Below are 14,362 nucleotides of genomic sequence, written 5' to 3'. Positions count from 1 at the left end.
AGAGGAGAGCGGGATAACATTAAGGCATTTTCTGCCAGGTGGTGGTGGTGCACACCTTTAATCCCAGCACTCAGGAGGCAGAGGCAGGTGGATGTCTGTGAGTTCGAGACCAGCCTGGTCTACCGAGCGAGTTCCAGGACAGCCTCCAAAGCCACAGAGAAACCCTGTGCATTGCTTTGGAGCTTGTCCTGGAACTAGCTTTTATAGACCAGGCTGGCCTCGAACTCACAGAGATCCGCCTGCCTCTGCCTCCCGAGTGCTGGGATTAAAGGCGTGTGCCACCAACGCCCGCCAGTTTTTCATTTTATTTTATATTTTAAATTTGTTTTTGGCTTTTCAAGATAGGGTTTCTGTGTAGCTTTAGAGGCTGTCCTTGAACTCTCTCTGTAGACCAGGCTGGCCTTGATCTGCCCGTCTATGTCTCCTGAGTCCTGGAATCAAAGGTGTGTGCCACCACCGCCTGACTCAGTTCTCCACTTTAACCATGTGGGTCCTCAGGATCAAATTCAGGTCCAAGTCGGTCTGCTATGGTGGCTAGACTCTTTACTCACTGAGTTTCCCCTCTGGTCCTTGGGTATGTTTTCTTGCACTGGCCGTGTTTAATATTGACTAGCCTACCTACCTTACGGACTGCTTGTGAAACTAAAATGAAACCTCATGTCTGTTTCAGTGTTCTATTGTTGTGAAGAGACACAGTGACCAAAGCAGCTTCAAAAGAATCTATCCCCCCCCCCAAAAAAAACCCATCTAACTGGGGGCTTGCTTACAGCGTCAGAGGGCAAACTGGCTTGTTTTCCCTATGAACATCTACTGTGTCTTAAGATCTGATTGTCTGGTTCTCCTTATATTCACTCGGTTTGCTCACCACTTACAGGATCTGGTGGTTTGGTGTGGTGTGGAAAGTTACAGGATACAAATGATTACTGTGAGAGGGTCAGAGCTCCCAATGAGAAATTACGGTTTTGCTTTGCCTCGGGCACTGAGATTTGAAAGTTGCAAGACCAACGATAGAAAGTTAGAAGGATCAGTAAAACGTTAAGCTATTCAAAGACATGAACCATGTTTCTACTTCATAGAAGACCAACTACCGTACTTTTGATTTGAGATTGTATCATGAAACATGTTCCTACTTTATAGAAGACCAACTACCGTACTTTTGATTTGAGATTGTATCATGGCCAGGTGTTGCATGTCTACAATCCCAGCATTCAGGAGGTAGGAAAAAGAAGATACGGAGTCAAGGCTAGCCTCAGCCACACAACGAGTTTGGGGCCAGCCAAGGCTATGTGAGGTGCAGTTTTATTTTATTTTATGTTTTTTGCATGGTTAAGACAGGGTTTCTCTGTGTAACTGCCCTGGCTATCCTGGAACCAGGTTGGCCTCATACTATCTGCCTCCCAAATCCTGGGATTAAAGGCATGTGTTACCACTGCCCTGAGATCCTGTTTTAAAAAAACAAAACTAAAAAGAAAAAAGTTACCTCATAAGCTTATTTGATTTGAGATCGAAACAAAAATGCTACAGAGTTTCCTTAAATATTTAAATTTAGAACTTTAGACACTATACACACACACAGCCCTCACATACTCACAAGAGATTTTTTTTTTTTTTTTTGGTTTTACGAGACAGGGTTTCTCTGTATTGTTTTGGAGGCTGTCGGTCCAGCCTGGCCTCGAACTCACAGAGATCCATCTGCCTCTGCCTCCCGAGTGCTGGGATTAAAGGCGTGCGCCACCACCACCCGGCCTCACAGGAGATTTTTATTTTTATTTTTGAAGGGATAAATTCATCTTAACTTATAACTGAAAGTTCTCCCTATAGGTTTGACTAATACTATGTAATCCCCCCAAAGGACATAATTTATCTGTATGATTCTATTTTTATGTTTTGTATCTATGATGTTCAGATTGATTTCTCATTAAGTTTTATTAGTCCCTTGATTTAAATTTGTGGCAAAAAATGTGCAAATATGTAGCTTTTTTTTTTATGGTTCTAGCCTAATTTTCTAATTTATTTGATTACCTAAGCTAACCTGCCTAACCATTAGGAAAAAATTAAATTTGTGTATGTACTAATAGAAAACAATAGCTAACTTATATAGTTTAGGGAAATAAATATGAGCTTGTTATTCCTCTCTTATAAATTTATATTATTTGAAAGTGTATTTATTATATGTATGTACTTAGATATAACTTATTCTACCTGCCAAGTAGTATCATTTTTTAATTTATTGATCACACTGTGTAATATAATATAATGTAATGGGGTGTGGGGTCAAACCCAAAGCCTTTCATATAGTAAGGTAGGTGCCCTGCTACTGAGCTCTGTTCCTAGCCCCATTAACTGTGTTTTCTGTTTTGTAGCAGGCATGTAGCATTGCACAGAGTAGGTAAAACCAGGGCCCTTGCAGAGTTTGCTGGAGAGTTTACTGGAAGATCCCACTAAATGCTAAGGGTGAGAAGCTGAAAGTGCTGTGAGCTGAAGAACGGGGGAAGAAATGGCCATGATCGTCTTCTTATCATTCAGCAGTCCAAGCACTGCACACTGGCATTTGATCAGAACATTTTTGAAGTAGTCTATATGTTATATTTTATTTATTTTGTTTATTTGGATTAAGAAAACATTACGAAGAATATATGCCAAAAGTTCTCACCTTCTGAGTGTTATCTGTGTTGCCCGGACTAAAACTTCCTTAGACTTCTCTCCAATGTGATTTGATTGGCATGTTTTAGCTATCTGTGTAAGCTTTTGATTTGGGAGGTTAACTTTTTCAAAGCTTTTGTTTTGCCTGCATGTGTGTTAATGCACCACATATATGCACTTCCAGAAGATGGTGTCAGATGCATTCTAGATGGTTCTGAGCCACCATTTGTATGCCGTGAGTCAAACACAGGTCCTCTGGAAGAGGAGAGAAGCCGGTGCTCTAAACCACTGAGCCAGCCCTTGTGGTTTGAATTTATTTATTTATTTATTTATTTGATATGGTCTCTATGTAGCCCAGGCTGGTCTCTAACTCGTGATATTCCTTCCTTGTCCTTCTGAGTGCTAGGATTACAGTCATGTGCCACCACACCAGCTATAGCTACATAATTCTCAACTTGTTATTTTAATCCCAGTCTTTGCTCAGACTCTTGCACTCTTTTTCCCCTTTGAAGGGATAAACTAGGCACCCTGAAGAAGGCACAGTGGTAGGTTAGGTATAAGGAGTCTGTGCATGCATCTGTATTCATTACTTTTCTGTGGCTCTGCTAAGATACCATGACCACATGCGAGCTCTAGAAAGAGTTTATTCTGGTTTATAGTTCCAGGAGCATCCGAGTCCGTCATGATTGAGAGTCATGTCAGCAGGCATGGAGGCAGGATTGGGAAGCTGAGAGATCATATCTTCAGAAGCAGAGTCAGCAAACTAGAAGGCTGAAAACGCTCAAAGCCCTCCCCAGTGCCTGTTTAGTCCAACAGTACCACACATCCCCATAACCTCTTCAAACTGCCCAATCAACTGAGGAACTAAGTGTTCAAATGTGCCATCCTATGAGGGATGCTTCTCATTCAGACTACCACAGTTAGAGTATAAATCCAAACCAGATGACTATTATTAATTACTAAGGAAAAAAGGCATTGTCATTTTTGTGGGAATCACCATATACAATTTACTGATTTTTTCCCCCAGACTTTTGACAAGGGTTCACATCAGAGACCTTGCAATGGTAAATTAGGAATGTCAAGTAGAGCTGAGATGGCACAAGAGAAATGGCAGGAAGAAATGTAGCATTAACAGGTTCAGGATAGTATTAGGTAAGCTTAGTAGGCCTTGGTAAGGAATTACAATGTAGCTTTGTCTTTAGGAGGTTTGGCAAATGCCATCTGGTATGTAGCTATAAAGATCTGGCATTTAGTGGGCAGTGGTGGCGCAAGCCATTAAACCCAGCCCTGGGGAGGTAGAGTCGGGCAGATCTCTGAGTTCAAGGCCATACTGGTCTAACAGAGCAAGTTCCAGGACAGGACTATACAGAGAAACCCTGTCTGGAAAAACAAACAAAACAAAACGAAAAAAGATCTGATTTTTTATGAGAGAGATGAACTATAACAGAATTAAGTGGAGGTATTGCAATCAAGTACAAAACGTCTGCAGAATGCTGAACTATGATGGTAGCAGAAACAGTGATGTGTTTAATCTAAACGAAGGTAGAGGGAACAGGTTACTATCATTGGGTATGTGCTACAATAAAAGCCTGAAATCAAGGGTGACTCTGGCTTGTGGCCTCAGCCAGTTCACCCGGTCTCGTTCATGCTGACCTCCCGGCTTGCTCCATGGGAACAGTGGTTACTTCATGGTGATTTTTTTTTCCGAGACAGGGTTTCTCTGTATTGTTTTGGAGGCTGTCCTGGAACTCGATCTGTAGACCAGGCTGGCCCTGAACTCACAGAGATCCGCCTGTGCCTGCCTCTGCCTCCCGAGTGCTGGGATTAAAGGTGTGTGCCACCAACGCCCGGCTACTTCGTGGTGATTTTGAAAGGCAGAGAGATTAACTGGGCAGTTACTACATCGTGGAAAGATGAAACAGGCCTGACACTGGGCAAAGACTACAAGAATGCAGAGGCATTCGGAGAACAGACTAGAGAGACATTTAGGGGAAAAAAATGCTAGCTGTGGGAATTTGTTAGAGTGATTTACTAAAATTGGAGATAGCTGAATCTTTCTTTTTAAAACGAGCAGCCATTTATTGGTATGTCTTAATGGCAGGGGTTGCCTGAGGCCTGCTTTTGTATAGGCCCAGAGCTAAGCTGAGAATTTTTTTTAATGCTTTGAAGGATTATAAAAGGAGGGAGGTGAGGACAGTAGCTGAAGTTGGCCAGCGTCTGCCACAGTAGTGGTAAAGTGGTTTCCTAGAGCAGCAGTAGCAGAATCCCCTGGGCACTTGTGAGAAATGCAAATTCTTAGGCCTCCCCATACAGCTGCAGAGTCAGAAGCGCCCTGCTGCTGGAAGACATTTTAAGGAGCCCAGATCTGATTCAGATGAACATTAAGACCAGAGACCCAGCCGGGCGTTGGTGGCACACACCTTTAATACCAGCACTCGGGAGGCAGAGGCAGGCGGATCTCTGTGAGTTCAAGACCAGCCTGGTAGCCGGGCATTGGTGGTGCACGCCTTTAATCCCAGCACTTGGGAGGCAGAGGTAGGCAGATCTCTGTGAGTTCAAGGCCAGCCTGGTCTACTGAGCGAGTTCCAGGACAGCCTCCAAAACAATACAGAGAAACCCTATCTCGAAAAACCAAAAAAAAAAAAAAAAAAAAAGACCAGGCTGGTCTACAAGAGCGAGTTCCAGGACAGCCTCCAAAGCGACTGCATGGAGCCCACCTTTAATCCCAGTACCTGGGAGGCAGAGGCCGGCCTGTTGATCCCTGGATCTGTGGCCAGAGAGTGAGTTCCACGACAGCCAGTGCTTCACAGAGGTTGTCTTTAAACATCAGAAACAAGACAAACTAGCACTGGATGAAGCTGGAAACCATTGAAATTTTAAGTTAATAATAGCAGCATTCTGTAGTTTACAGTTAAGGGTGTGGGCTCTGAATGCAGACTGCTTCTGTTGAGATTAATCGTTTGTTCACTTATGATTGAAACAGTCTCCTTTCGTAGCCCTGGCTGGCTTGGAACTTGCTTTGTAGACCAGGCTGGTCTAGAACCTGTGGTGATCCTCCGGCCTCTGCTTCCCAGGTGCTGGGATTATAGGTGTGTCCTTCTGTGCTCCGCAGAGATGAGTACTAGGTGTCCTTGGGTAAATAGACCTCTTAAACCTTACGTTCCTCATCTGTAAAGTGTACATTGAACTAGGTAACTACTTTAGATTTTTGTGAGACATAATCAGAGGAGTTCCTGGTCTATCAATAGTGTACTTAAAGGGTAATCTGTATATATAATACATTAAAGAAAACCATCTCAAATTCATTTAATAAATGATGGTCTGTCCACATATTTGCATATAAAAGTTATTAAGTAATCCAAAGTAAAGCCAGTGAAGATTTTGGAGGCTCAAATATCAGCATTGCCTTTTATGACCTTTTTTCACCTTTAGGGAATACGTTATAGGGCTGTCAGGGAAAACGGAGGATGCATTTATGCCTTCCTCATTGTTGGCTCATGTTTCCAGTCTCCTCACTTGCCCTTCTGTGCCTTATCACCACGTCGTGTCTTCATTCCCAATCTCCTCAGCTGTCTTAGTATTGAAAACATCGGCAGACCTGCAGCAGCCATGTTTGTATCGGGCAAGTCTGTTTTACCAGTGTTGTCCATGAAACACTAAGAAAAAGACAGAGCCACAGGATAGAGTCGGGAGGGAAAGCCAGTGAATACGGAACTCCTCAAGTTTATTCTTCAACATTTTTTTTTTTTTTTGGTGTTTTGGACACAGGATTTCTGTTTTGGAGGCTGTCCTAGAACTCGCTCTGTAGACCAGGCTGGTCTCGAACTCACAGAGATCCGCCTGGCTCTGCCTCCCAAGTGCTGGGATTAAAGGCATGCACCACCAACGCGCTGCATCTTCAACATTCTTTTTTGTTTGTTTGTTTGTTTTTACGAGACAGGGTTTCTCTGTATTGTTTTGGAGGCTGTCCAGCCCGGCCTCGAACTCACCGAGATTCGCCTGCCTCTGCCTCCTTTCTGGCTGGCAAGAGACTTCCCTATCAAGATACAAGGAAGAAACAGACCTTCCTTAATTTTCCAAACATTTGGTAACCACACCTTAGACTAAATTTCTCCTTATCTGGCCTTGAAGGTCAAGTGTAACCACACCTCAGAGCAAGTCTCTTGCTATTTGGATATGACCAAACATCCTATAGTAGCCACACTTTAGACCTTTAGGTCTTATGTCTTTAACCTTGAAAGAGTAAGGATAGTTTTGAACTCTCTGACCTTAAGTCAAGATGCAGAGGAAAGGTTTGTTTTTCCATGAATCAAGGTCTATGAGGCAGTGGAGTGTTCACAACTAAGTCCCAGAGGCCTACATCTGTAATAGTGATTTTTTTTTTTAATTTCAAGCCTTTGAGCCTTCAAGGATGAAACCATCAAGGCCATACAAAAGACCCAAGTCTTTACAGCCCATGTCATATTTTTTCCATACTCCACGGCTCAGTACCCTTTTAAACTTGCTGGATGACACTGGCTTGAAAGGCCTAAAACCTCCATTTCCTAAAAGAGGTTGCTAAAGCCGGGCGGTGGTGGCGCACGCCTTTAATCCCAGCACTCAGGAGGCAGAGGCAGGCGGATCTCTGTGAGTTCGAGGCCGGGCTGGACCGACAGCCTCCAACACAATAGAGAAACCCTGTCTCGTAGAAACAAAAAAAAAAAAAAAAAAAAAAAAAAAAAAGAGGTTGCTAAGCAGTGTCGGTGCGCTCACTGTGCAGAGTTGAGAATTGCATTTGAATGCTCCTCTAAGCAGCGACCTGCAGACATGTTTAGGGACGTGACTACATTCCCTCCCTCTCAGCACGAATAAAGGCGCCAGGAATATCCTTTTGTAAAAGACACTGCTCAGCGGGGCGCCAGCTTTCTTGTTCGCGCCACCTGAAAGGACAGGGAGGTTTCAGCATCACCGCCAGAGAAAGGCAGCTTCCTTGTGACGTCAAACCAGCGGACTCTCGCCCCGGCTCTAGGCCGGTTCCGGTTCCCTGGCTTTCTGGACGCCCGAGTGCGCGAGCGCGGCGCCGTACTGCGCGTGCTCCGCGGAGGGACGCGAGAAGGTTGGGCCCAGCGTTCCAAAGTGATGCCTGATTGGCTGTCGTTGTTCTGGGGGGTTCCCTAGCCCTTTCGGCAGGGGTAAAACAATAAGAGGGGGCGGCGGCAAAGGGGGCGGGACGTCCGTGTTCTTATAGCTCGTTGCAGCTCTGGGCTCCCGGGAAGAGGTGGTTGTGAGGGGCTTGAGCTCGCGCCTCTGCGGATTCCTAAGCCTCGGATTTATTCGAGGGAGAAGAATCTGCTGCGGCCGATCCCGCGACACTGCTGACCTCCGCGCGACGTGCCCGCCGCCGCTGTTGGTTGGAGGTGTGTACGGGGGCCGAGAGGGGCGGTCGGTGTGGTGGTCGGCAGGGGACATTTCGCTCCGCTCCGCGGCTCGCGGCAACCGTCCGGCGTGTGCGCTCGGTGTCTGGGGTGCTGCGGCAGAAACCTTGTTCTCGCCGGCTGCCTACGCCAGCAAGAGTGAGTGCGTGCGTGCGTTTGTGCGGAGCCGAGCCTTTTCTGCAAGGTGAGCGGGAGGCTGCGTGGGGAGGAAGATGACCCGCGCGCGTGGTGCAGAGGAGGGCACAGGTGGGGCTTGCTAGGATGAGGCTGCTCGGCGGGTCCCTGCCCGCTGCAGCTCCCGGAGCGCGCCGGCAGGCGCCAAGCCGCCGAGCCGGCCAGTGGGCTTCTCCAGGGGTGATTTCAGGGTGGGAAGCCCACCCGCCTGGCTCCCCGCTTGTTTGCGGCCCAGGTTCCCGGTCGTCGCCCCGCCCGTGGGGGAGGGGAAGGAGGCCGTGTCGGCGGAGGCAGAAGCGACGCAGATGCGAAAGTAGCGGCCTCCGGGCACCATTTCTGTGCCCGGAAACTGAATCCGGGGTTGAAGGTGGCCGCCGCTCCGCTTGCCGGGTACTCGGAGGTCCCCCCTCCCCCCGCATTTTCCCGAACATGTTATGATACTAGGGCTGTAACGAGCGAGAGTCTCCTTCGTTCTTTTTCTGCAGGCGATTTCCAGTTGCCCAGGAATAAAAGAGACGTTTGAGTGCTTTAGGAATGGGTTTTTCTTCCTCAATTTTTTGGAGAGGGTGAGGGGAGGAGAGTCTAAGTTTCCCTACATGGTGTGGATTTTGTTAGTGTAATTTGGTCGAGGTTTTCCTGTGTGTCTTTAAGAGCCTTCAGGTGTCCCTATGCTGCTTTGGGGTCGTTCACAGTTTTAACTCCCAAGATACAACAGTCGGCCTCCTTAAAAGCAGAACACGTGCACCAAAGCTGAATCAAGGAAAACTGCTCCCCTCCGGGTATGATTGATTGTGCTATTTATTAATTTGAGTTAAGGTTTCTGGTTTTTAGCTTCCAGACACCAAACCTCGTTCGTTTCTAGTACCCATACCAGGGAACCATTAACTGCAGTTAAAAAGGACGCATTGGGATAGATGAGGATAGTAACTTCTTGTCCATATTTGGCAGTTAATGTAGCTCTAGGCATGTGAACCAAAGTTTCTAGGTAAACACTTGACTTTGCCAAATGGCAGTGGTCCCTTTCTGGTCTTTAGGTTTAGGCTCAGTGCTCCACCACTCCGGAGTCAGAGACAGGTAGATCTTTGAGTTCGAGGCCAGCCTGGTCTACATACTTACAAACCAGCCAGGCTACATAGTGAGATTCTGTCTCCAAAAAGAAAAAGGTTGCGCGATTTAGGGCTTAGAACTGAATTATGTTGTCCCTTTGTTATCGTTCTAGGTCATACATTCCCATCTAATCTTAGTGTATACAAATTATTTCATTATGAAAAATCAATTGTGAGGAGGGCTTCAAATGTGTTTCCTGGTGACTTAGGTTATTGAACAGTCAGATACTGCTGGGCGGGGGTCTACGATTTCAATCGAGTTCAATCGAGGCAGAGTTGATAGCCACCGTGGCCAGAGTGAGTTCCAGGAAAGCCAGGGCTACACAGAGAAACCCAAAATACTCCTGCTGGTGAAAGCAAGCCTCAGAAGTGGAGTGAACTGGAAGGCTTGTGAAACGCTGACTGTCAGACTCAGATGATGATGTCATTGGGTAATTTAGAAATGAATTTGGGTAAGCTCCTGCTCTTGAGGTTCAAGCACCAGCATACCTGGTGTACCTGATCCTGCTACCATCCACTGCAGTTAAGGGGACATGCTACAGCTGGGCAGCCTTAATAGCTAATGACAAAGTAGTTGGACTGTTAGTCAAGTTCTAGTTTTGAAGAAATGGTTGGCATTTTTTGTATCAGGGAATGTTTGTTAGCTATATTTCTTAGATTAAAATAAAAATTCAAGCCGGGCGTTGGTGGCACACACCTTTAATCCCATCACTCGGGAGGCAGAGCCAGGCGGATCTCTGAGTTCGAGGGGCAGCCTGGTCTACAGAGCTGATTCCAGGACAGCCTCCAAAACAATACAGAGAAACCCTGTCTCGAAAAAACCAAAATAAAATAAAATAAAAATTCAATATCAACAACTGGTAATTTATAGATACCTGTAATGCCTTTAGATTTTTTTTCTTTTTTGTTTTTTGTTTTGTTTTTTTTTTTTTTTTTGGTTTTTCGAGACAGGGTTTCTCTGTGGCTTTGGATCTCAGACAGGGTTTCTCTGTATTGCTTTGGAAGTTGTCCTGGAACTCTGCTCTGTAGACCATGCTGGCCTCGAACTCGCAGATCTGCTTGCCTCTGCCTCCTGAGTGCATCATCAGCGCCTGACTTTTTTTGTTTTTGTTTTGTTTTTCAAGATTGGGTTTTCTCTGTAGCCTGACTGCTCTGGATCTCACCACCCTGTACAGATCAACCATATTCTACCCACTTTACGTTCAGAAGCAATCCAATTTTATGCTTCAGTGTAAATGTTAAGATGTCATCGCCGGGCATTGTTGGCGCACGCCTTTAATCCCAGCACTCGGAAGGCAGAGGCAGGCGGATCTTTGTGAGTTCGAGGCCAGCCTGGTCTACAGAGCGAGTTCCAGGACAGCCTCCAAAGCCGCAGAGAAACCCTGTCTCGAAAAACCAAAAAAAAAAAATGTCATTCATCATCTTCATATCCATTCAATATAAAATGTAGGAAAAATTAAACAATAATTTCTAATAATGGGTAATAATTCTGCAACATAAATTACTGTCAAGAATGTAAAGGCAACCAGGCGGTGGTGGCATGCACCTCTAATCCTAACACTTTGGGAGGCAGAGACAGATGGATCTCTGAATTCAAGGCCAGTCTGGTCTACAGAGATAGTCCCAGGACAGCCGGGGACACAGAAATTCCATTCAAAAATAAAACAAAAGCAGTTCTTTGCCTGGGTGCTCTTTACTGGTAGATAGATGCTTAATAATCAATAAAGAGTGTTTTATTCCAAGCCCTTAGTAAAAGAATGTTTGTGATGCTTTGGTGTATTCTAATAATTTATTTTATGGTGTTAATATAGGGATTATCTCTTACTATAGTGTTGCTGTTTTTTTTCCACACTCAGTTTAAAATGCACTGGATGTTGGATTGTATTTTATTTTTACTGTATTTGTTTTCTTGGGACAGCTTCCTTCTAGAGTCCACACTAGCCGGGAGTCTACTGTGTCCTGTGCTGGCCTTGAGTTTATGGTGTCCTCCTCCCTACCTTTGCCTCCTTGGTGCTGGGAACTAGAGGTACATGCCACCATGCTTGGCATGAAATTTGAACTGTAAAGTTTTTTAAGGGCTTATTTTATTACTTTTAAATATGTACATGCATGTGTGTGTATAAAAGGTATCTGAGCTGGGCTGTGGTGGAGGCAGAGGCAGGCCGATCTCTGATTTCGAGACCAGCCTGATCTACAAGAGCTAGTTCCAGGGCAGCTTCCAAAGCTACAGGGAAAAAACCCTGTCTCAAAAAATGTCTGATTCCCTGGGACTGGAGTTACAGGCAGGTTTTGAAATGCCAACTGTGGGTGGTGGGAAGAAAGAACAATGTGTCCTCTTCAAAGCCGAGCCATCTCTCCAGCCCTGAAAGTGGAGTGTTCTCTGTTTGTTTTGAGAGGCTCTCCTGTAGACCACACTTGAATTAAGAGATCATTTGTTGTGGTAGACCCTGGATCCGGGAACCAAAGTGAGAGAAGTAGGTTTTGGGTGAAGCAACTTTGTTCTCAACCCTAAAGATCAGGGGGCAGGTGCTGAAGATGAGAAACTTAAGAATGCAACCACAAGGAAATGGTTATGTTGCCCCACAGAAATGTATTCACCTCATCCTCCGCTCAGCCCCTATCTTGAGGCCGTGACTGACATGGAATGTTGTGGACCAGACTGATCTTGAACTTAAACTCAGCTGTCTTTGCCTCTGTGTTCTGGGATTAAAGGGATGGGTAGGACACCACCTAGCCTCTAAAATCCCTTAACACCTACCCCCAGGGCATCTCTGTAGCAGCTCTGGCTGTCCTGGAATTGGCATGGTAGACCCAACTGGCCTCAAACTCAGAGATTCACCTGACTCTGTCCCCAGTGCTTCGGTTAAAGGCATGAACCACCCACCACACCCAGGGGTTTCTCTTTAAAGTTCTTTTATCCTTGATCCTTTGGGTGATTGATTCTTCCAAAGCAATGTAGCTTTTTTCTTTTTTGTCTTTTCCTTTTTTCTGTTTTGACTCCCTGAGACTGACTATGTAGCAATCCTTAGATGTCCTGGCTCTGACTGTGTAGATCATGCTGGCTATGTACAGTACTGAGAACTTCTTGTCCACAAATGCATTCACATGCTCTCCCTCTATCTTTTGTTGAGGCAGGGTATTTATATAACCCTGACTATCCTGTATCCTGGAACTCATCAGTCTGGACTTGAACTCAGAACCACCTACTCCTGCCTCCTAAGAGCTGGGATTAAAGATGTGCACCACCACACCTGGCCCAAAGCAAATTTTGACTGTAGACAATGAAAACATCATACTAATGACACAATTCTTGTCTTAGAATAAAGACTGAGAGACCTTTATCTCTCCTAAGGTTTTTTAAGTTTTTTGGTAGTAAATGTAGTTAATATTCCCTATTCTAGGAGATAAAGGAAACATAAGGGTATTCACGAAACTACAGTGCAGCTGGGCATGGTTGTGCACACCTTTAATCCCAGCACTCAGGAGGCAGGGTCAGCCTTCTCTGGAGTGAATTCCAGAACAGCCAGGGCTACACAGACCTTGTCTCAGAAGGTGGTGGTGGCAACAAAACCATTTCCTTAGCTTTTTAGCTTCTGGTTTTTGGGATCTAGTCCGAGTCAGTGGGAATGGATGGGCCTTGGCCTAGGTGTGAGCCCTGCAGAGGGAGTGGGAGTGAGTTTCCTGCCATGGAGATAAGCTGGGGCTAAGCTTGGGCAGCCTTTGATAGCAGTTTCTGGTAAACAGACTACAGCCAGTTGGAGACATTCTTTCTATGAATAAAATGATATGCCTAGCCTGCCAAGGTTGGCAGTTTTTTTGTCTGCATTTCCTCTTCCTTGTCTGCATTTCCTCTTCCTTATCTAGGTGTTCTGACCTTTTTAATAAGAAAGTATGATTTCTTCACATACTTTTCAAGACAGGGTTTCTCTGTAGCTTTGGAGCCTGTCCTGGAACTCTGCTCTGTAGATCGGGCTGGCCTCGAACTCACAGAGATCCGTCTGCCTCTGCCTCCCGAGTGCTAGGATTAAAGGTGTGCCCCACCAACACCCGGCGTGTTGATGGTTTTAAAGATTGGGGGTACTGAGGATCTAGCCCAGTCGGTAGTCCTGGGCTGCATCGCCAGCTCTTTGTCACCTGCACGCAGTGGTGGTGCACTAGGATCCCCTTCTCAGACTTTGAAGGCCATCATGGGCTGCACGGCCGTGGGAATGACAGCGCTTGGGACATAGCAGGGTTTGTAGGATGTGAACTATGCATAGGCTTAGACATCTCCAGTCTGAAAGCTGGACTGTTCTGAAATTGGAAACTTTCAAACAATTGCATTAGTAGCTGTGGCCAGGTACTTAGAATTCAATTTTGATTTTTCTGGAGAGCTAGCTATTTTATCACTAGTGATGGAGCCGGTGTCCTTAGTAGTAAGAACATGGAGAGAGGCCATTAAAGAAATCTCTGAAATCAATGAGAAGTAACTATTGCTTTAGATAGCTTTCTTTTCTACTTAATCTGCTCTAATAATTTTCACTGTTTATAGTGGATTTTTAAAATTAAATTCATTGTATACATTGCCTATTTTTATTTATCTTTGAGACCGGGTTTCTCTGTAGCTTTGGAGGTTTTCCTAGAACTCTGTAGACTAGGCTGGCCTCAGACTGAGTGCTGGGATTAAAGACATGAGCCACCAACGCCCGGCTTATACATTGCTTTTAATGAAACTGAAACCATATCTTGAGTCTCATTTTATGGGGCTGTAGTTCCTAACCCCAAAGCTTTTATAATGTATGTGAATGTTTTTGCCTGTATTGTACCTGCAGAGGCCTCACCACAAGAGGGCATCAGATCCACTGGAACTGGAGTTATACTTGGTTGTGAGCTGCTGCTGTGTGGTTGCTGGGAATAGAAGTCAGGTTCTCTGGAAGAACACAGTGAGAATTCTTAACATCAAACCATTTCTCCAGACCTTCTGTTCTCTTTATCTCCGCAAGACAGGGTTGCTCTGCATAACAGCCCTACCTGTCTTGGAACCAG

The 14,362-nt window shown here is 45.4% G+C and overlaps 1 protein-coding gene across 4 annotated transcripts in view; it reads left to right on the top strand.

Moving 5' to 3' along the window:
• The window catches only part of G3bp2 (G3BP stress granule assembly factor 2), a 76,433-nt gene that overhangs the window by 41,988 nt on the left and 20,083 nt on the right, over positions 1-14,362 (top strand). Inside the window, exon 1 of one of the 4 annotated variants that reach the window (XM_005068147.4) lies at positions 7,842-8,039. The exons of 2 other annotated variants lie outside the window; for them this stretch is intronic. The gene's annotated coding sequence lies outside the window, so the exon portion shown is untranslated. Of the gene's footprint in view, positions 1-7,841; positions 8,040-8,081; positions 8,242-14,362 lie in introns of those variants that run through there. One more of the 4 variants, XM_040747402.1, reaches the window with a different exon arrangement.

The sequence above is a fragment of the Mesocricetus auratus genome, unplaced genomic scaffold (assembly GCF_017639785.1).
Source record: "Mesocricetus auratus isolate SY011 unplaced genomic scaffold, BCM_Maur_2.0 Super-Scaffold_100006, whole genome shotgun sequence".
In the NCBI taxonomy this organism is placed as follows: Eukaryota; Metazoa; Chordata; class Mammalia; order Rodentia; family Cricetidae; genus Mesocricetus; species Mesocricetus auratus.
Note: the sequence above shows the minus strand (reverse complement) of the source record. Positions and strands in the feature narration are given on the sequence as shown.